We start from the raw sequence: 24,629 nt of genomic DNA on the forward strand, positions 1-24,629 counted from the left end.
CACTGCAGGACCTCCGAGACCTGTATGTCCCGGCCCATAAGCGACATCTGGACATCAGATAGAGAAGGCAAGGATAACTCATTTAGGAAAGCACCCAGGTCCAGAGTGGAGGTGTGAGTCGGGGCGGAGTAAAGTTTGGCCAGGCGATAGCAAAATTCCTCCAATACTAGTCGGGGGTTACCCATCAGAGTATTATGGCAGGTGCGCAGAGTGATGGGCTGAAATTTCGAAGTGAAGGTCCGCAACCTCCTGGCCAACATAGCATTGGGTTTGTTTGCCCTGGCGTACCACCTCTGACGAGCCCAACGGAGGGTGCGTTCTGCATCATCCGCGAGGCATAGGTCCAGGTCCAAACGAGCTTTGTCCAATAGCCTACGGTTTGCTACAGAGGGGGAGTGTTTAAAAGTTGTGGAGAGAGCCTCCAACCTTTCCTCAAGCCTACGGCAGGTCTGGACCCGCTCCCTCTTCCTCTGGGACGCTATACGAATGACCTGTCCCCGAAGGATGGCTTTATAGACCTCCCAGAGCATCACTGGGGAGGATACTGAGCCCACATTCGTTTTAAAGTAATCCTCAGAGGCCTCATGGAGGCTCTTAAGTATCAGTTCCAGAGAAAGAAGAGAGTCATTCATGACCCAAGGGGCGCCCTGCGGCTTGGCACAGTGGAAGTGGCATATAGTTAACACTGGGTCATGGTCAGACCAGGGGACCGTCAAGATGGAAATGGAGGCTACCTGAGGAAGATGTTTAAGTAGCAAAAACATGTGATCGATCCTGGAATGGGAATGATGAGGATGGGAATAGTGAGTGTAATCCCTGCCAATGGGGTGGTGTTCCCGCCAGACATCGATGAGATCATGGTTTTGTAGGGCCTGCAAGAATTTTTTAGCTGATGGGGAAGGGGATTTATGGGCCAGCGGGTAATTATCCATAGAGGGATTAAGTGTCACATTGGAGTCGCCTGCCAAGAAGAGAACACCTCTCTCGTGGGTCTTCAGCAGAGAACAGACATGGGTCAGAAAAGGGCCCGGATTATTATTCGGGGCATAGTAACTCATAATTGTAATCTCATTATCCTGGATGGTGCCCTGCAGCAGGAGGTACCTGCCGTCAGGGTCAGCTAGCTGTTTACTGCAAATAAACGGGAGCGATTTATGAATGGCGATAAGGACCCCCTTCTGTTTGGTGGGGCCGTTTGCTAGGTAAACCTGGGGATAATGCGCAGAAAAATATTTGGGGAGGAAGAAGAAGAAAAATGAGTTTCCTGTAGACATGCAATGCCAATTTTAAGATGCTGGAGGTATTTGAATATTTTAATCCGTTTCTGGGGGGAGTTCATACCCTGAACATTCAGGGAAAGCCAATGAAGCGCCATCACGGCGGCTGCCTGCAACAGCATGTCTTCTGTTCCCACACCCCAGGGAGAGAAGGGAAGAGGGGAGGGAACGGGGGGAGAGGGGAAGAAGGGGAAGGACAAGAAGGAAAAAAGAGAGAGAAGAAAAAAGAGATACGAAAAGCATAGAAAGGAGAACAAGCTCGACAGGACATATAAAGCGAGCTCAAAGATGTACAAGAACGTGGGCTGAATGGCCCACTCAGGAGTGCGACCAAGGCCGAGAAACCCATCTCAGCCAAGTGTACACACATCTGGGGGAGCAGTGGTCCGTTGGACCAACCGGCCAAAATTAAACACATGGAAACAGTATTCTTAAATGAACATAGAATAGAGCTAACAAAAACATGGAAACAAACCAAATTGAGAGTAGCAAAAACACAGTGGTAAATATGGAGGAACCTCTTCCACAAAGGAGTGGACGTAAGGGCCCGCCCAAGCCCCCAGAGAGGGCAGCCAAGCCACCATCCCCCAGGAGGCCGGGCGCACCCCCACAGCCAGGCCACGATATCGGCCCCCCCCACCCAAATGGAAGGGAGAGGGGTCTAGAACGCTGCAAAATCAGCATCTCTATGGGCTATCAGTGGGGGAGAAGCTTCCCATCCCCCACCCACCCCTATCCCCAGCCAGCAACCCCCCCAGAGTCCCACCCGGATAGAGCCACCAAGGAACACATAAAAAAAAAAAAAAAAGAAAGAAAAAAAAAACAACAAAAAAAGAAAAAAAAAAAACCTCCAAAAAGGGGAAAAAGGGTCCTGCTGGTGGGCGTCCGGGTGGCAGCGTCAGTGGCGCCCCCGGCTGCCAGTATAACAACAGGGCGGCCTGCCCCGGGGCATTCCCCCATAAGCTAAAGCAACAGTCCAGTATCAAATAACAGTCTGATGAGGGGGGAGCCCCGGGGCGTTTCACCAGAACTCCGCGTTGAGAGCAACAAGGGGAGAAAAAACTGTACCAAGGGAAAAAGTTATAAAGTAGCGTCCCCACGCCACGGGAGCTGGTGGTCAACAAATAAAAATAGGGCAACATAAAATGGGGGGCAGACCTCTTCATCCTTTACCTGACGGCTGGAATCTTTGGGCTTGCAAGTCCCGAAGTGCCTGGGATCCAGATTGGGACCGCTGGGAGGTCTGTGACGACTGGCGGGGTGGTCTGGAGGGTCCCGACCTGGGGGGGGCCCGATCTGGGGGGCACGGACGGAGCCTCAGGGGAGGACGAGGGGATCTCTAGTTGAAGGTCAAGAAAATGACGCCTCAAATCCGAGGGCGATGAAGCCTGGAATTGCTGACCCTGGTGGGAAAAGGTGAGCTTGAATGGGAACCCCCAGCGGTACTTGATACCCTGTGACTGGAGGACCTGAAGGTATGGCTTGAGGTCTCAGCGCCTAGCAATGGTGGCCGGAGCTAGGTCCGCAAACAACTGGAGAGGGTTACCTTGAAAGGAGAGGGTCTGCTGCTCTCTCGCTGCCTGCAGAAGTTTCTCTTTGGTACGATAATACTGAAATTTAATGATAACGTCTCTCGGGGGGCCCTCGGCGGGTTTAGGGGCCAAAGACCTGTGGATGCGGTCAAACTCAAGCCTCTCCGGAGCCAATTCCTGAAAGAAAGCCGTGGCGGTACCTTGAAGATCCGTGAGCGACTCGGGAATACCCCTAATGCGAAGGTTATCCCTCTGGGCCCTATTTTCTGCATCCTCTAACTTGTCCCATAAGGCCACCAGCTCTGAGGACAGCTTATCAACCTCCTCTTCATGGCCCTCAAGGACAGTGGTAGCTAGGTCCATGCGGTGCTCCAACTGGTTGGTGCGGTGGCCTATCTCTTTAAGGCCCGCACAAATTCAGAAGAAAGCTTACGGGATGCCGCTGTAATTTCGTCCCGTACAATGCTGCAGAACCGCGCCAGCAGGTCGTCCGTATCAGCCGGGGGGGGCTTCCCCCATCCATGGGGAATAGGTGCAGGCTGTCTGCGTGGGACGATGGACCCGCCACAGAGAGCTGAGTCTCATCGTCCGGGTCATGTTTTTTATAACAAAAAGTAAAAAATATAATTTTTTTCAAAGTTTTCTTTTTTTTCATTTATATTGTAAAAAATAAAAATCACAAAGGCAATCAAATACCATCAAAAGAAAGCTCTATTTGTGGTAAAAAAAAAAAAAAAGACACAAATTGCAAGGTTGTGCAATTACCAGTTAAAGCAGCGTAGTGGCAAATTGTAAAAACTCCTCCAGTCATTGAGCTGCCAAATCCTCAGGGGCTGCAGTGGTTAATTTTCAGATGATGGATTGAACAGTGCTCTGTGAGATGTTCAAAGCTTGGGATGTTTTCATCCCTGATCTGTCTGGTGTGTTCCTTGGCCTTCATAATGCTGTTTGTTCACTAATGTTCTCTAAAAAAACTCTGAGGGCTTCACAGAACAGCTGCATTTATACTGAGATTAAGTTTGCATGCAGGTGGACTCTATTTACTAATTTGGTCATTTCTGAAGGCCATTGGTTCCACTAGATTTTAGTGTATCAGAGTAAAGGTAGCTGAATAGAAATGTATGCCACCCTTTTCAGATATTTATTTGCAAACTTTTTTTAAATCATTTATCGTTTTCCTTCCACTTCACAACTATGTGCCCATTTGGGTTGATCTATCAGGTAAAATACCAATTAAATAAATTTACATTTTTGGTTGTAACATGACAAAATGTGGAAAATTTTAAGGGGTATGAATGCTTTTTCAAGGCACTGTATTTTTAATGTGTGAAGTGTAGTTTATAAAGGGAATCAAATGCAAATCTATGACATATTGTCAATTGTCAATTTTTAGTGCATCAATCCAAAAAGCAACTGTAATGTGTAAAGAGTGGTTATCAAAAAGATAAGTTATTAATAAGATAGCTACCCTTTCTAATCAGATTTTTTTTGTCAGTTTATTATTATCATATGGGTATGCAGTGCTACTCCCCTAGGAGACACAGGAATTACTCTACAAGTCCTCCCAACATCCTCCCGCAGCCAGGCACACAACAGGCTCATTCACTCTTTCTCCAAAGACTAGTCTAGGGGATGTTGTTTTTGTTCTTTTTCTTTTTTTTAAGAACGTGGCTAGAGTTGAGGGAGTTGGTGGGATACTCCAAGATAAGAACTGTGTACAACTGAGGACTTAATTATCCTTTCTGCTTAGGTAGTAGTAGAGCCAGTAGAGCAAAATCCCTTTTTCTTTAGTGAACTAGTATCTGGACAGAGCTCTTCAGGACAAGAGCCAGTGTCCGCTTTAACAGACCCACAGCTGACTATAACTAGGCACTAGAGGGGTAGCTAGAGCACCAGATCCCCAAGATCCAGCAATGTCTGTACTCAAAAGGCTCAAGGACAGATTATGCCTCCTTCCAATCTTCCAAGCCATGCACTCCAGTGATATCAGACAGATCCATGGCAGATAGCTCCCCTCAGTCCGCTTCTTCTAAGCACTCGGGTCTCTGCATTCCTCCCTCAGGTTGCCCACCTGAGCCCTTCACATGGCAGCCTGTGCCTGAGAGGACAGCGTGTCCCCCTCAGGGTGGACTCCTCCACTCTTGGACAAGGTCCAGAGCTGTGCTCTAAGAATAAATACAGTCTCCCAGCCTCTCTGGGATAGCCAGGGCTGTATCAATATTCATGCTGCTATCTGTATTGCTCCACACCTATTATCCAGAAACTTCTCAAGTTGCCTGTTATCTAGCAGACTAGCAACAGCAGGCCACACAGATCAGGCCTGGCTAAACAATTGCAGCTACATGAGTACAGTCAGCCAAACTATGCTTTTATTGCAACCAAAATCAAAGCCACACTAACTACAGTGTGGCAGCTAAATTTACCTGTCAAAAACAAACACTAACATTTGTGTAACTTTCCTAGCACCTACCTAGGAGGGTGCTACATGTAAAAGACAAGTTTTTGTTTAGTTGCCGCAGGTCACTACACTTTGCACTTCATTAGTGATCTGCATACTAGACTAATATTTAAGGCAAACAAATTTTTTCTCCATTGGAAAACATAGAATGGAACTTTGTACCTCACTATATTGTAAATTGTCTGTGGGAAGGGATATAACCCTTTTTGTGCCTTCTGTGCTTTGGATGAGGAAATTTCACTTCCTGTCTTGTTACCAAATAGAAAGTGCATGTTGCCCCAACAGGGAAGAGAATACAATAAAGACATAACAGAAGTTCTCACTCTTCACCCCTTTAATTAAAGATTTTTTTTTTACTGTAAGGTCCCCTGTTGGAGAGAATGAACCACTTCCTGCATCAATGGTCACAAAGGAAGTGAGAGAAAATCTCTCCAATAGTTGCAAAAACAGTAATAAAAACCTAATACAGATTCTCCCTCTTCATGGCCCTATAAGGCTTTTACTCCACCAAAAACAACACAGTCCTCTATGGGCTGAGCTGGTTGTTTAGTTATACACTGTGTTGTTCAAGTTTATTGTTGTTCAATTTTTTTTCTGTTATCTGTTGTTCAATTTTTTTCTCGTATCTCATGTTCTAAGACCAACATGATTACATATTCTGTGACCAGAGATCACCTATAATGTGTCTCCTCCTCCTCTATAATAAGCTCTTGACAGATGTTTCCTTGTCCTTTCTTCACACTCTGTTGATAACCATATTTAAATAATCTACAGTTTAAAGACACAAACATGTCAGGACTCCCAAAATACCATCCCACGTCTTTTATACAGTTGTATTTTTCTGTCTCTATGGTGAGGATTAGCCATAGTCTTTAGTTTTGCATCCTTCTGTAGGCTTGGAACAGCTGGGCAGCTTCTGGGCATGTTGGCTCTTGCTTTTATACTTGTTTAGAAAAAGGGAACTTTCTGAGTTAAACATACATATATCTTATTCAAATGATAGATATCATGAGCTTACATATTTTCCTTTTAAACATGCAAGCTAGTCCTCCATATTCCGAAACAGCATTTTGGAACGACCCTACTTAATGCAGCCTCTTTAGGCTGTTGGTTAGTGCAGTCTCTGTAAGCTGCTTATTAACCAGCTTAGTAACACTAAAATATTATTAAAAGGGAATAACTGTTGATTTCAAATAACCAAAAGTTCACAAATATCCTAACCTCACTACCATATACTCTATATACATCCATATGTATAAGTACTTGGCTTTTGAAAATGTTTTTACCTATGCATTTTCCTGAGGGTTTAACTCCTTGGGAAAATGTATTCAAATTCTCACCCCAAATCAGTAAAGGATATGCTAACGCTTCAGCTTCAAAGCTTGGTACAGTATGTTCTGCAGTTTGTATGGTCTGCAGTTTAGATTTGCAAAGGGTGCAGCCATAGACATCATTAAAGAATGCCTTATAATAGAAATGAATTTTTTTTCTTTCACCTGTGTTTAAGCAAAAATAGAAAGGGGCCCCTAAAGGAGTGTTTTTTTTTGTATTCCTCCTCTCACTATGTACAGCCTGGTTTACTGTTGGGTATTTGCTATTAGCTTTTTTTCAGCTATGCAAAATGTCAACAGTAACTGGGTTCAACAAGTCTTCCTCTACCTGTGTGTGCTAGTGAACACTCCCATTTGAAGACTACTTTCTCTCACTGTTTTGTAAATGCACAGTGGCAGCCGGTCTGAACATTCCAGCAATGGATATTTTGAGCCTGTTTTGCCCACTCACACATTGAAATATTTGGGTTGGATGCAATTGCTTCTTTTGACATTTAAGAAAGAGGAGAACTGCTTCAATAGTTCATGTTCTAGGACTAGAAACCAGCAGGTTCTGGTCCTCAGACCCACCACCCCTTTATATTAAAAACAAAAGGGTAGAAGAAAAATTGGGCCTAAACTAGCATGGGACCTAAATAAGGTGTGTGTAACTGATAACTGCAAACAGGAAGAATTGTGCCACAAAAAAAGTACAAAGCCGCACAATGACGGTGGTCACCAATAGCTCCGTTTATTGCAAAAAAGCCACTGCAACAAATCTCTGCCTCAAGATTACTCATTTTGATGCATTTCATCTGTTAGGGCTTAATCGAGATTATCTCTGCATTCAGCAGAAAAGGTACAAGTGAGAGCTGCGGATCTTTCAATATTACTTTAAATCATAAGGAAAATTTGTGGTTACAATACTTGTAATACCATACCCTCAAACCAGCCCTATCACTTGTGAGGGTTCAGCATCAAAGAGAGAGGAACATAAAGGACAGTTCACTCAACAACATAAGAATTAAGGCATCCTGTTAATTTTTATAAATTCAAGCAAGGATAAATTACTTTTCTAATATATGGATATATCAAACAGAAAAGTACAACTAGTGACTTTGCTAGTTGGTAAGAGGTTGTCCTCCTCTCATTAAACTACTGCAACTCACTCCTCATTGGACTACCTTTACATACACTATCTCTCCTTCAGTTCACTTTGGTTCTCCACTGCTCTCTGCCAATCCCTGCACTGGCTTCCACTCACCCAACGAATAAAATTCAAAGTACTAACAACAATTTACAAAGCTGTCAGCAACTCTGCCCTCAGCTACATCACTAACCTAGTCTCAAAATACCAATCAAGCCACTCTCTTCAGTCCTCCCAAGACCTCCTGCTCTCTAGCTCCCTTGTCACCTCCTCCCATGCTCGCCTACAGGATTTCTCCAGAGCTTCTCCCATTCTTCGGAACTCCCTACCACAATCTGTTGTTCTCTAATCTATCCATCTTTAGACGATCCCTGAAAACCCTTCCCTTTAAGGAAGCCTTTGCTGCTTCTCACTAATAAACTGTTTTACTTTCTCCATCAGCTCATCCCCCACAGCTATTACCTTTTGTATCTATTGACCTTCCCCCCATAGATTGTAAGCCCTAGCGAGCAGGGTTATCTGATTACTCTTGTACCAAATTGTAATGTAACTGTAATGTCTGCCTTCATTTTGTTAAGCGCTGTGGAAACTGTTGGCGCTATATAAATCCTGTATAATAATGATAACAAAAATAAAATAAACAATAAAAAACAATAATAACAATAATAAACAAGAATGTGATGTTGCTTGAAAACACTTGTAGCTAGGCAGCCCAAGGGGGATGACCAGGGAGACCCTCTTCACTTTGGCAATGCTCCATAGCCCCAAAAAAACTGAAGCCAGGATTTTGTCTGTCCAGCGTTCTCAAGAGCCCTTCTTTGCAAATAGACCCAGACCCGAATCAGTTCCTGTATCAATAGGGACTGTTTGTCACAATATCACTTGGAACTGTTTGACGCAATATATACTGTATATTGATATTTTATGAGAAATCATACAGCAACTTTTCTGGTGCTACAATCCCATCATTGTGCTGAACTGCATAGCATTTGATTGTGTTCCATGCTAAGACAAAGAGCAAATCAGTGCACAGTTTTGGGAAAAAAACAAGAGTGGTGAATGAAAAACTGATGTCACCATTATGATTATGATTCATTTTTCTGTGAGAACATTTTATCAGCATATGTATTGTTACTATTTCAAATAAATATACAGTGCCTTGAAAAAGTATTCACACCCCTTGAAATTTTCCACATTTTGTCATGTTACAACCAAAAATGTAAATGTATTTCATTGGGATTTTATGTGATAGACCATCACAAAGTGGAACATAATTGTGACATGGAAGGAAAATGATAAACAGTTTTCAACATCTTTTACAAGTGTGGCGTGCATTTGTATTTAACCCCCTTAACTCCAATAACCCTAGCTAAAATCTAATGGAACCAATGGCCTTCAGAAGTCACCTAATTAGTAAAAAGAGTCCACCTGTGTGTAATTGAATCTCAGTATAAAATACAGCTGTTCTGTGAAGCCATCAGAGGTTTGTTAGTGAACAAACAGCATATTGAAGGCCAGGAACACACCAGACAGGTCAGGGATACATTTGTGGAGAAGTTTAAAGCAGGGTTAGGTTATAAAAAAAAAATATCCCAAACTTTGAACATTTCACAAAGCACTGTTCAATCCATCATCCAAAAATGCTTTCCAGTCGGAAATATGGCACAACTGCAAACCTACCATGACATGGCCGTCCACCTAAACTGACAGGCCAGGCAAGGACAGCATTAATCAGAGAAGCAGCCAAGAGGCCCAAGGTAACACTGGAGAAGCTGCAGCGTTCCACAGTTCAGGTGGAAGAATATGTCCACAGGGCAACTATTAATCGTACACTCCACAAATCTGGCCTTTATGGAAGAGTGGCAAGAAGAAAGCCACTGTTGAAAGAAAGCTATAAGAAGTCCCGTTTGCAGTTTGCGGGAAGCCATGTGGGGGACACAGCAAACATGTGGAAAAAGGTGCTCTGGTCAGATGTGACCAAAATGTAACTTTTTGGCCTAAAAGCAAAACACTATGCGTGGCGGAAAACTAACACTGCACATCACCCTGAACACACCATCCCCACCGTGAAACTTGATGGTAGCATCATCATGTTGTGGAGATGCTTTTGTTGGGCAGGGACAGGGAAGCTGGTCAGAGTTGATGGATAAATGGATGTTGCCAAATACAGGGCAATCTTAGAAAAAAATCTGTCTGCAAAATACTTGAGACTGGGGCAAATGGTTCACCTTCCAGCAGAACAAGGACCCCAAACATACAGCCAGAGATACAATGGAATGGTTTAAATTAAAGCATATTCATGTGTTACAATGGCCCAGTCAAAGTCCAGACCTAAATCCAATTGAGAATCTGTGGCAAGACTTGAAAATTGCTGTTCCCATCCAATCCGACTGAGCTTGAGCTATTTTGCAAAGAAGAATAGGCAAAAATGTAACTCTAGATGTGCAAAGCTTGTAGAGACATCCCCAAAAAGACTTGCAGCTACAATTGCTAGACATGTGTGGTTCGTTTCATTCCAAATTATTATTCGGACAGATGGTTCATGATTCAGAGATATCCAAATACCCGAATTACAATATAAACAAATTTTACTGAATGCTCTGAATAACATAATGAAATTCGTTTGAATTTCGGAAATTCGGACTGAAATTCAAATCAAATTTTACATTGAACTCCTTTCCAATTCTCACTACACATATTGCTGAAATCAAAGGCTGTGTGTGTTATTAGAGTACCATTTCGAAATAATGCTGTTTTTGTTAAGCCAAAGCTGATTTAAAGAGTCATTTTAATCATTTGATGAAGCTTTTTCTTTTGTTTGTTCACTTTGTTGCATTCGAATCGAAAACAATATGACATTTTCGTTTCTACTGATTCGAAAATTTAATTGAAAAATGACATAAAAGAGATGGACTTTATAAGCACCCAAATAAGAAGACCTAAAAGGATGTTTTTCTTATTTTATTAAAAATAGGTATAAAAAAGAAAAATTTAAATATAGTTATTATAATAACATTTAAGATACAGTTAGTTTAATAGTATACTCTGTACATATAGAAATTGACATCACATAGTAACCATATTCATAATCATAAGTCAGGAGCAGTCCCTAAAGCACTGCCTGACATGGGTATCAGATGAGTTGTGTGTCCGAGTCTACATCTGGGTATATCAGAAATTTCAATACTGGTACTTTCATAGTGTCACCCTATGTTAAAGTACCCTTTTGAGAACCAAACTATATTGATTCGAAAATTTAACGATTTGATCGTTTCAAATTGAAAAAATTGGTAGATTTGAAGAAAAATTTAAAATTTTGAATACGAATTCTGAAAACGAATTCCAAAAATGAATTCCGAAAATGAATTGAACTAATCAGCCGAATTTAACTAAATGAAATAACTAATGAATCAAAACGAAACTAAACACATTTTTTTGCCATGCACATGTCTAGTAATTGGAGCGCAAGGTGGTTTTACAAAGTATTGACTCAGCGGGGCTGAATACAAATGCACGCCACACTTTACATTTATTTATTTGGAAAAATTAAAAAAAAACATTTATCACATTCCTTCCACTTCACAATTATGTGCTACTTTGTGTTGCTTGTAGCATGACAAAATGTAGAAAATTGGTATGAATACTTTTTCAAGGCACTATATATATATATATATATATATATATATAAATCTATATATACATCTATATCTATAGATATACCGTATATACTCGAGTATAGGCCGACCCGAGTATAAGCCGAGGCCCCCAATTTACCCCCAAAAAACTGGGAAACCTATTGACTCGTGTATAAGCCGAGGGTGAGATATGCCTGTCCATCCCTGTGTGTGTCCGTCCATCCCTGTGTGTCCGTCCATCCCTGTGTGTCCGTCCATCCCTGTGTGTGTGTCCATCCATCCATCCCTGTGTGTGTGTCCATCCATCCATCCCTGTGTGTGTGTCCATCCATCCATCCCTGTGTGTGTGTGTGTGCGTCCATCCATCCATCCATCCCTGTGTGTGTGTGTGTGTGTGTCCATCCATCCATCCATCCCTGTGTGTGTGTGTGTGTCCATCCATCCATCCATCCCTGTGTGTGTGTGTGTGTCCATCCATCCATCCCTCCCTGTGTGTGTGTGTGTGTGTGTGTGTCCATCCATCCATCCGTGTGTGTGTGTGTGTGTGTGTGTGTGTGTGTGTGTGTGTGTGTGTGTGTCCGTGCAGCCTTGTGTGTCCAGCCTACCTGTGTCCCGAGCCTCCGTCCGGTCCCGTCCCGAGCCTCCGTGTCGTCCCGTCCCGAGCCTCCGTGTCGTCCCGTCCCGAGCCTCCGTGTCGTCCCATGCCAGGATCGCCGCTCTTCGTCGGCGCCCTGGCGGCCATTCCCCTGTTCAAAAGCCGCGCCTCCGCCTCCGCCTGTGATAGGCGGAACACTCAATTTCCCAGCAGTCTGTGTTCCGCCTATCACGGACATCGTCTCATCCTCGTCCGTAGTACGAGGATGAGCCGATGTCCGTGATAGGCGGAACACTGACTGCTGGGAAATTGAGTGTTCCGCCTATCACAGGCGGAGGCGGAGGCGGAGGCGCGGCTTTTGAAAGGTAGAATGGCCGCTGTCTGTCTGCTCGACACGCTGTTCGGGCAGTCAGACAGCGGTGACTCGAGTATAAGCCGAGGGGGGCACTTTCAGCCTCAAAAAAGAGGCTGAAAATCTCGGCTTATACTCGAGTATATACGGTATATAGAGATGTATCTATATATATATATATATATATATATATATATATATATATATATATATTATCATTTTTTTATCATTTTATCAGCATATATATTGTTACTATTTTATATAAATATATACATATATACTGTACATATAGGCTGTGTGTGTGTGCGTTGGTGTGTGACCTAAACTGTGTGTTTGTGTGTGACCTAAACTTTTTTCATTATTACATTATTTTGTGGAAATTCATTATTTGCTCTCCATGTACAAAATATTTTAATAGAATCTATTTCAAATATATTTTACCCTGATGTAAAAAATGCTTTGGTTCAATACATTTTTGAAATAGAGGGTTCAATAATGCAGTGCAATAGAAAAAAGACAGCACATTTGAAACAAAGGGTAATAATGGCAGCCAGGGTCTGAAGCTCCAGATAAGGTTTGTCCTGTGACTAAAGATAGCAGGCAGTAGGAAGTGAGTACTTTTTCACCAAGACACCCAGGGATGACGTGTGTACCTGCTGGAATGTGTCTTGGTGAAAAAGATAGATGGCAGAATACTACCAAGAGTAAATAAAAGAGTGGGTTGGAGAGGGCAGGGTGAAGAAGGCAAAAGAAAATGGAGTAGGCACCATGTGTCAATAAAAAAAAGACCTCAATTTCTGTAATAGCATGAAAACCTAATTTGGGAGATTTGTGGGGCAGGCAGGAAGTGATAAAAACATTTTGGAAAGTAATGACTATATAACGAGTCATTCAGTATAGTTTTTTTAGATACCAGACCATTTAATTCTTAACCTAGGCTTTTATTGGTAGCTTGGACCTAAAAATTCCAACACTGGAACTGAAATATTTTTTAAACGGCTTCTTTGAAGTTTGCTGAAAGCGTATACAAGCTGAAGCAAGCTGAAACAGCAAGTTGCAGGGATTATTGTTAATCCACCAAAAACATGGCTGCCACTTTATTTGCAATACATCGCTATATACACATAGGGACCAAGCGAAAATGGCCACGGCCATGCTGGAGACAGACTCCAACAAAATGGCTGACAATCAACTTCCTGTTATGCTCTTATATATTGACGGGTCTTACCTGATGAAGACACGTGGGGTGTAATGCATAGAGAGTTATGGACATAGTAAGACCGGAAGTAATGTAAGAGGCGCCTGCAATGCTACACTTTTTTATATATCTGCCACTCTATTAATTTTTACATTGTAAGTGTCCATTTGGCCACTCTTAATAAAGATTGCATTAGTGTTTTAACATATTACGCTATGGGAACCTTTCCTCTATTCCCCATACATACGCATATGTGAACACCGCGATTGCACTGGTTTATTGGAGCCATAAGACGTAAAGGAACATCCACTATTATCAGGGATCGGTGGAGATTACCTTACCCTTTGACTGAGATAAGCTGATTTTCTGCTGTATAGAGGTAAGAGCATGGGGAGGATTGAGTGACACGCCCAAAGAACATTCATTGGAGAATGTCATTGAGGATTCTGGTTTGAGTATTGCTGCATTCTCTTCTGTCTATACCAGACACAGTGCATGGACTGTTGTTTTATTTCCCTGTGTGTGTGGTGGATACACACACATTAGAACTGACAGTATACTCACAGAGAACTTCTATAGTTTATTTTTATACATATCATTTACGCAGCATTGTATTAACATAGGCACACAGGTTTATTGTTTTAATACACAGCATTATAAATTATACTTTATTGCACAGAAAAACAGCACGTTTATACTGTTCATGGTTATTGCAATTTTGGCATAGCATTTATCGCAGTATTCATTGCATTTATCATCACAGGATTTTTGTACAATCTGTGGTCTTCCCCTTTGTTTGCACAGTGTCTTTGCACATTGTTTACTGCACAGCATATTCTTTGCACATTTTTGCTCTTTTGCACAGTATTTGGAACTGTCATTTACCTTATAGGAATATATCAGTTGTTTGTTGTGCAAGACCATCACGTTTTGTACAACACTGTTATTCCTCACAGAATATTTGCAATTTTGCACACATTTGTGGTTTTTGCACAGCTTTTTTGCACAGTATCTATTTGCACATATTTGTTTTTTTGCACTGTTGGTGATCCATTTGACCAGTTTATTTTTAGCTGCGCTTATCTACTACATTTTGCTATTTATTCACATGAGTGCACGGTACACACTCCAGATATAGCTGCAATTACCTAGTTTATCATTTATTATATAGATAGCGCGAGGGACCCTCACTATTCTTTATACAAGCTGAAGCCAATGCCCTATTCAAAGTGGTTGACATTTTGCCAGCCTCAGAGAAACCATATACCAACTCAATAAGAGTTAATGGTTTGCTTCCACAAGGGTGGAGTTAGTTGAACCTTGGGGCATAATTTCCCAAATCTGGAGTTAGATACCAAAATCTGTTTCAGGGCACATGCAATTGGGTGATGGTACGCTGATTCCAAATTCATGAACATATTAGGGATGCTATTCCTTTTCCAATCAGAGTGTTTAGATATACATATATTTTCAAAGGCAGTTAAGGAAAGGAATGCATTGGTGTGCTTAATGGCATAATGTTTCATAATGTTTCATAGTGGTGATATTAGTATAAACAGCTGGCAGTGTTCATAGTAAGGTATTAATGGCTATTTGGGCTCCTTGAAAAGTTGGCCCAAAGGGGGTATAAAAAATTGTGTGTTACACCGCTAAAAGAGGTAATTTGGGACAGCTTTGTAATATCCTGGATGTACAGTAGGGTGTCATAGGAGGCATTGATATAGGGTAAACATTGAAAGGTTATGTTAAGCATCCATCTTGTTTCTGTCAGCCATCTTAATATTCACAAACTTCCATTTCACAATATGTACAGTTTGAACACCCCTTTAACTTCTCAGATAACTGTCTCAACATGAGATTCTTCTAACCCGTGTGTTCTCACACACTTATCTATAACCTTCACACTGTTTCTCAGCATCTTTTAGCTACAGAAGGAATTATGTATCTTTTCTTTTATTAATTCAGCTAGCTTAGAACAAAGAACAATAGCGTTTTTGTCTTGACCAGCTGTAATCGTCTTGATGTCTACTGCGCATGTCTTATTCTGTATGACGTAAAATACCCTATATCATTTGCTTTGTAATAACCCAATACAATTAGTTCTCGAAGGACGCCATGGTGTGTGTGTGGTTTTATTTGTCCTTTGAGAATTGATTCCAGAGTACTCTGAATTTATACAATACATTGGATCTAAGGTCTGAGAGGTTGAAAGGACCACCCTAGACACAGGATTAACCCTAACAGAACTGGGGGCTCGTCCCGGGATGGATGTTAACCCTTAATGGACTTGGAAAGCTACTAACGGCTCGGTAAGTGAATTCTATTCTTATTGAGTGAAATTGACTTGCCGCAGTCCAGGTGTCAGGTGTGTGACTTGGCTTCCATCCCACAGAGATTGCTGTTGGGTTATAGAACCTCTCATAAGTATACATAAGTTGACCGGTCATGACCTTGGAGGTCATATAGTGTTTTGGGGACACTTGTAAAGGTTTTGGTGACCTTAAAAGAAAAGGTTTTGGTAATCTTAGAAGAATAGGTTTTGGGGACCTAGAAAAATTTACAGAGTACTCTAGAGTTTTCGTTCTGTTCGGTACAGAACTGGTGACTGACGATCAATGTATTGTGTAAACTTTGTGTATGATTGTATAACTGCTTTGCTTTAAAAGTATCACGCTGAATGAAGTGCCCCGAGTGTGTATGCGGACTGCTGTTTTGCTTCAGGAACCAAAGGGAATACTTGATTAGTAGTGTTCCTGGAGGGTACTGGCACAATTTGGGCAGAGGTCCATATTTTAGGGAAGGTAATCCAAAAATCGAAGTTTTAAGAATTAATCTACATTGCAAAGTTAATTTCATAGAAGGATTAAGCTTGTCTGAGGCAAGGCAGCAGGTCCATGAGCAAGATTGTTTGTTTATTGTATGTCCAAAAACTCTCGAGCTTGTTCCAAATCTATTTTCTTTATTGTTTAAATAATTGAGGTATTGTCTAACTTACACCACTAGGTGGTAGTCAATAATGGGAAAAACACAAGGGAAAATTCCATTGCCAAATGTAGGTGAAAGCTGTAAAGATTTTGTTGCCAGAGTGTGTGGTACAGAACACTACCTAATTAACCCTTGGGTAGATAATATGGCAGGATGGACAGAGGGTCTAGGCAGTTGCAGTCCCTTTCCCCGGGATGGCGCAAATGACCCCTTTCATATGGACATGATTAAAGGCCTCTGTCTAAATGACAGAGACGCATGGCCATATTATGGTCCGGATCCCCAATGGGACAAGGACTATATGCGAAAGGGAGGGGAAAACTGGTTGACATACGCTCCTTATTGGTATGATAGAACAAATAAGAATACTAAACCTCCCAAAATGCAGGATAAAGATCCAGCTTCGGAGAAGAAACATGAGTTAGAGAAATCTCTGAATCATGGACACTTCGCCATCACCCTGCCCCTGCCCTATAATGTTACCACAACCACCAATGCCCCGAAAGGTTTATACCCAAGTCTGAGACCTGAGGACTTAGATTTGTTAGCAGGTTACCATGTTACACAAACCAACAACCCCAGACATAGTCCTCCCCAAAGACCACAGGCACCACCTCCACAACAATCACAGCAACAGGACAGAGCAGCCGTAGTTTCATCCACAGTACGAGATGCAGAGGAAAAATCGGATGAGGAAGGTAAGGATAATGAAGCAACGGGAAGGTCCCTTATTACTAGCGTTACTGACAGATCTGATACAACTGACATAATAAGTCCATCAGGAAAACAAATCGAGACTAGAACTCAAAGGATACAGCGAAAACAGCAAGAAGCGGCTACTGCAACTCAGCAGCTGCCCTTCATGACTGTAGGTAACAGCCTATTAAAAAAGGTTATAGAAATTGAAGACATAAATCGCATAGTTAAGAACTGTCCTAAACCCACTGTCTCTGCACCAGCCACTCTTGCTTACCTAAAAAGGGCTTGTAAAGGCAGAAACTACACACAGGAAGATATGAGGTTAATTATTGAGGGTGTTGTGGGGACAGATACAGCTTGGAATTGGGCCAAGGTCGGAACTATATCTACTATAGAACCGGCAGGAACAGCTGCATCCGATTACAAGCTTAACACAGAACAAGGGAGAGATGATATGTGGGCTGAAATAACAACTCACATGTTAGAAGTTTTTAAAACAAAATCCTCATTGCCCATCGCCATATCATGCAAACAGAAGACAGGAGAATCAGTTCTTGAATTTTGGAAAAGATTCAATGATGTGTGGATACAAGAAGCCGGTTTGGGTGTTGTGCCAACTATGGATCCATTATTGATCCAGACTTTCCTGTGTAATCTCAAACCCCATTTAGTGGTCCCAGTCAAACAAATGATTACTGAATGGTCAACACTTTCTAGAACTGACTTTGGTAAAGCTCTTTCACAGAAAGATGCAGCGGGCTGTTTTGAAATACCAAAGCCGTCTCCTGCCTCACAAAATTTCCAAGGGAATACGAAGGGGAACTTTAGAGGCAGAGGAAATTTTAGAGGCAGATTTAGAGGCAGAAATGGAAGAGGGATGAGTCGCTCTAGAAACAATGGATGTTTCAATTGCGGTGCTGAGGATCACTGGGTGAGTCAGTGTCCTCACCCCACCCCTTCTCAGACTCCCGATTCCAGCTCTGTCCCTAACCAGACACAACAACCACAGGCATCCATCCAACAAGGTCCAACATTTCCAATCAAATGGGGAAATCAACAACAATGATGGGGCCCGGAGGGTAGTGTCCCAGCTTTTCCTTTTGTCTCAGATGATTTCACTGACAGTCCAATGGTTGCTATTTCAATAAATGGGAGACTCCTCCCCTATCTTGTTGATAGCGGGGCCACTAGGAGTACTATTTGTGAAGATCATTTCAGAGGCAAATGGGAACCAGCGGAACCCTCTTTGGGAATTAATGGGATACTGACAAAAACATATAGGACTCCACCCCTACCAATAGAAGATGATGAAGGGTACACCATATGCACACATTCTTTCAGGATAATACCAAGGTGTCCTGTAAATTTGTTGGGAAGAGACTTGTTTGGGCCACTAGGAATCACAATTAGAACCAACTCAGAAGGAGGTCTAGACATTTCCTCAGATAAAATCACTATAGTAGCATGCAAACCAAGTTCATTGATGCTGTCACAACAAAATAGTGAAGAAGATTTTGAGGATATAGACCCCCAGGTCTGGTCTACATCAGATCTGGATGTAGGACTTGTTTCATGCACACCATACAAGGCCACTCTCAAAGAAGGTGCATTTCCTATCTATCACAAACAGTATCCACTCTCTAAAGAAAAGATGGATGGCATAGTGCCAATGGTGAAAAAGTTTCTGCAGGATGGAATCCTGGAGGAAATTATTTCTCCATACAACACACCTGTTAACCCTGTAAAGAAGCCGGATGGCTCCTTCAGATTTGTACAGGACTTGAGGGCCATAAATGACCTCATAGTCCCAATAGCACCCATTGTACCTGATGTTCCATCTCTGCTGTCCTCCATTCCAGCAACAGCCAAATGTTTTACTGTGATTGATTTAAAGAATGCTTTTTTCTCTGTCCTTGTAGACAAGGAGACAAGGCCACTCTTTGCTTTTACTGTGTCGATTGACCAACACAATCGCCAGTTTACCTGGTGTAGAATGCCCCAGAGATATATAGACTCACCTGTGGTCTATTCTATAGTACTCCAAGCCACCCTCAGGCCTTGGACTGCCCCTCATGGTTCTGTACTGTTGCAATATGTTGATGATCTTTTGATTTGTAGTTCTTCAGAGGAGGACTGCCGAGCTGATAGCCTATCCTTATTGAAATGGTTATATACGTGTGGTCACAAAGTGTCTAAGAAAAAATTACAATGGTGTAAACAGGAGGTTGAGTACCTAGGGTTTGTGCTGTCTCCGGGAGTTAGGAAAGTCAGTCACAAAAGAATTGTTGCTATAGTGGGTCTGCCCCGCCCACTTACCAAGAAAGACCTGCTAACCTTTCTTGGAATGATTGGTTACTGCCGCCAATGGATACCTGACTGCTCTTTCTATGACAATATATTGAGACAAGCAACCCTCTCTGAAATGTCTGATATTGTAAAATGGTCTGATGAAATGTTAAATGCTTTTACCATGTTGAAAAGTGCAATGGTTACCAGCCCGAGCCTCGGCCTCCCTGATTTTAGCAAAATGTTTCACTTGTTTGCTAGGGAAAATTGCAGAACCATGGCAGGAGTACTGGCCCAGGAACATGGTGGGAGACTGCGCCCTGTAGCTTTTTTTTCAAAGGTGGTTCCAGTACAGGTGCAAGGCATGCCTGCTTGCCTCAGAGCGTTGGCTTCTTGTTCTATGGTCGCAGAGTTGGCAGCACCATTTACCTTGGGCCATAACACTACTTTATACACCTCACACAGCGTTACCACACTCCTCAAAACTTTACATACTCAGCATATGTCAGCACAAAGATTGAGTGGGTATGAAGTCATCCTCCTGTCCAATCCAAACCTGAAAATAAAAAGTTCAAACATAAACTCTGGCCCAGCTCCAATTTTGAATGCCTTATTAGGTCTTAAAGGAGAACAGGATGACTTACCACCACCTCATGACTGTACACAATCAATACATCAGGACACTTCACCTAGAGCAGATATGCTTTCAGTACCAATTCCTACTGCACAAACAGTTTTTGTTGATGGCTCTTGCAGCAGACCGAGTGATAATGTCTATCATGCAGGATATGCTGTTGTCCAACTGCCGGATACTGTCCTTGAGGCCAATCCAATACCCTATCAGTCTGCACAAGCTGCTGAATTGATAGCATTAACCCGTGCATGCCAGCTGTTTGCAGGAAAAGAGGTAAACATTTACACTGATTCCAGGTATGCTCATGGTGTGGTTTGGGACCATGGTGTAATATGGCTTCGCAGAGGATATGTGGCAGCAGATGGAAAGAGCATCTCACACTCTGACCTAGTCACAGCATTACTAGATGCAATTCAGTTGCCTTCAAAACTAGCTATCATGCACTGTAAGGCACATACAGGCCAAATGACTGATATAGCCAAAGGTAATGCACTAGCTGACAGAATAGCTAAAGAAGCTGCATCTACACAAAAGGCAAACATTCAAATGCCCATGCTGACACCTCAGCCATGTTCCCTGAAAGAGATACATTGGCTCACAGAACTGCAAGCTTTTGCCACCCCTGATGATATTGCGCAATGGAACTGTGATGGGATGATACAAAAGGATCCTAAAACAGGATTAATCTTCAAAGAGGGGAAGCCGTGTATTCCTGTTGCTAGCGCCCCCCTGTTCATTGCACAATACCATGGACTGGGTCACAAGGGACGGCATGCCACATGTGAACTTCTAGATGCAGATTTTTTCATTGCAGGATTACCTAATCTAGTCAAAGCTTTTGTAAGGAGATGTGTCACTTGCATTAGGAACAATCCAACAAACCCAAAGAAATCAAAGCATGAACATCTTGAGTACCCAACAACACCGTTTACCCATTTACAGATAGACTTTACACATATGCCCAAAGAAGGAAAGAAACAACAATATCTTTTGGTTATCGTGGACATAATGTCACGCTGGCCCGAAATTTTTGTCACCAACAATGAAAACGCACAAACTGTAGTGAAGATCCTCACACAGGAAATTATTCCTAGATGGGGGTGTCCATTGCAAATAAATTCAGACAATGGCCCAGCTTTCACAGCTAAAATATGCCAAGATCTTGTAAAAGTACTAAAAATAGACTGGAAATTTCACCTCCCCTACCATCCACAGAGTTCAGGAATTGTAGAAAGAATGAATAGAACAATTAAAGACAGGATAAGGAAAGCTACGGGTGGGAATTTTGGCAAGTGGAAAAAAGTTCTCCCAGCTGTATTAGCTGAAATCAGAATGACCCCTCACAGTGTGACGGGTTATTCCCCCTTTGAGGTACTCATGGGTAGGCCATTCCCCACATCGTGGGCTAATCATCCCTTGATGGTAGAGAAGGGTGATTTGGAACAAATACAGGAGGAATATGTAAAAAAACTGATTGAAACTCTTGATATTGTCGAAAGAAGAGTTGCTCGCACCTCTCCTTCTTCTTCACAGATACCAACCCACCCGTTCCAGGTCGGTGATCAAGTTGTGGTCCAGAGGCTTCAGAAAGGTCGAAAGCCGCAAGAGGTTCCATTCGGACCAGTGACCAAAGTGGTAGCCGTCACCAGGACCGCCATCCTTACAGAGGAAAGTCCTACTTGGATCCATGCCAGCAGAGTAAAGAAGGTTGATCTAAGCCCAGGAATTCAAGAAAGGCTGAAAAGAGGTGAAGCAGGTGTTTTAAGTCCTCAAAAGACAAGCACAGACATAAAGGACAGTGATGTCACTCATTTCACCACAGACTTCTGGGAAGGCCTTTTGCCTTCTGGTGATGTTTCTACTTCTGATCTTTGTCCCAGTGTGGATAATAACTAACTGTATTTTTCATCCTGAAGACTTAGGTGCCTTGAAACTCATATGTGGTAAAAGCGAAATACACACCAACCATACTGACTTTCACCTCAGAAATCGCAGTAAAAGAGATGTCTCTAATGAATTGATCAAAGAAACAAGTTTTTCTGGAAAAATGTTACTGTTAAAATGTAAATATGCTTACGCTAGAAAGTCAGGATATGAAAAATGCTGGATTTGTAGTAAGTTGCACCCAGAAACTGCTAAAATCCCACTCTTAGCTGTCCCTCTGAACCTCAAGTCATTATTGGAAAATACTCTAGTCTTAAGTATTAAGAATGTCTCGGAAGGGTACCGCAATCAGAGTATTATGTTTTACACTTTAGGAAGGACACATGAACCTGAGTGGTGTGTTCAGTTAGGCAATACATCCAACGGAATAGGTATGTGTTCCAAGTCTGTATTTAACATTTCAAAGGGTATTCCCTTCCACACCAGTAACATTATCATGGGTCATATGTGTAGTTACAAAAATCAATCCCTTAACAACACCATTAGTGAACTTACTACATACAGGAACACAACCTCTGGGATACTTGTGAGTAAACTTGTTAGTGCTGCATTTGAGGCTGGAACTGAGCCCCAACGTAGTTCTCTAAGAAGTTTTTCATTGGGAAACAATACATATGTATGCTGTGCTAAAATTTGTTACCCATGGATCCCCGCAGGAGTGAAAGGATGGTGTTATTTAGCACAGTTGGTACCAGTCATGTCAGCCCTAGGCCAGAATCAGGAACATCACATACAAGTTACTTCAAGTCCAGTACATAGGTTAACTTATAAATACAAGAGAGAAGCCCCACCTATGTTTTCTACTTCAGATAATTCATGGACATGGTTTCCATCCTGGACAGGATGGGGCATAACCATGATGGACAAATTAAATAACTACACTAGTTTAATAAATGATGTTATGGAAAAAAACTCCCAAGATATAGGACTACTCAATGTCGAGCTCAAAGCAATTAGAAGACAACTAGAGTTACACGAATTAGCTATTGAAAGCATGAGTGCAGCTCTGACAGGTTTATGCGAAATGACCCAAGATTATGAATGTTGTACATGGTTTCACAATACCAGCCTGGAAATCCCAGACTACTATGATGTTATTAATCAACACCGAACACAGGTAAATGAATTAATGAAACAAGCAAGGGACATAGGTAATTATGGATGGAACCCCTTTTCTAGTTTGGGTTTAGGTGGAATGTTTTCATGGTTAAAGGACATAGTGATTATGATTATCATAGTACTATTGTTAGGATTGATAGGCTACTTGATTTTCAAGCTTATTCTACTTTGTATTAGCAAGTGTACTACACCAGACCAACCTTCTCACGCATATACACAATATCTGCAGCTTTATGTAAAAGAATATAACAAACGTAGCAAGAACCGTAGATTTCAGGAGGCTGCGGATCTGTAGAAGTCATTCCATGACTTAAGAGGGGGTTGAAAGGTTATGTTAAGCATCCATCTTGTTTCTGTCAGCCATCTTAATATTCACAAACTTCCATTTCACAATATGTACAGTTTGAACACCCCTTTAACTTCTCAGATAACTGTCTCAACATGAGATTCTTCTAACCCGTGTGTTCTCACACACTTATCTATAACCTTCACACTGTTTCTCAGCATCTTTTAGCTACAGAAGGAATTATGTATCTTTTCTTTTATTAATTCAGCTAGCTTAGAACAAAGAACAATAGCGTTTTTGTCTTGACCAGCTGTAATCGTCTTGATGTCTACTGCGCATGTCTTATTCTGTATGACGTAAAATACCCTATATCATTTGCTTTGTAATAACCCAATACAATTAGTTCTCGAAGGACGCCATGGTGTGTGTGTGGTTTTATTTGTCCTTTGAGAATTGATTCCAGAGTACTCTGAATTTATACAATACATTGGATCTAAGGTCTGAGAGGTTGAAAGGACCACCCTAGACACAGGATTACCCTAACAAACATATCGCATCCCAACTAAATGGAAATTAGGTCTTAAGGATGTCAAGCAAAGGCTGAAAAAAATTAATGTGGGATTTGAAGTGGTGTCCCTGGAGGCCTGACATGGCAAATGTATGTAGAAGTTGTAGTAAACTCGGGAGGGAGATTTAGGGATCAGAGAATATCCAGGTCACATCATCAGCAAAAAGGCAGGGTTTGTACTCATAATCACCCACCTCCAAGCCCTTTATGTTAGCAAGGACCTAAGGGCCCAATGGTAAGTGCAAATAGCAAAGGGGAGAGGGGATTTGTTCCCAGCATTTTGATAGATAAAGGAGATGCACAAGTCATCTGATGTTAAAGTTCACGTGACCATTAAGCATAAAACTCTCCTGCTCCTTACTGATTAAATAATGGATAGATTTTCCGTTTGTTTTGTTGAAAATATGTAAATAATATTTCCTTATTTTGGTATAAGTGTTCTATAGTTTGAGGTTCTTTTTCTGTTTTGTTTTGGGGGGTAATGGGAGGGGGGTATGTGAAATAAAAAAAATTAGTTTTTGGTATCATGCACCTACCGGCTATCGGGGTATCCGATCCTAGGTGGTCATCCCTTCAAAGAGTGTTAAAAAGTCACGTGAAGTGC

This window comes from Lithobates pipiens, unplaced genomic scaffold, assembly GCF_037356315.1.
Source record: "Lithobates pipiens isolate NorthernLeopardFrog02 unplaced genomic scaffold, aLitPip1_a1.2 Scaffold_3, whole genome shotgun sequence".
In the NCBI taxonomy this organism is placed as follows: Eukaryota; Metazoa; Chordata; class Amphibia; order Anura; family Ranidae; genus Lithobates; species Lithobates pipiens.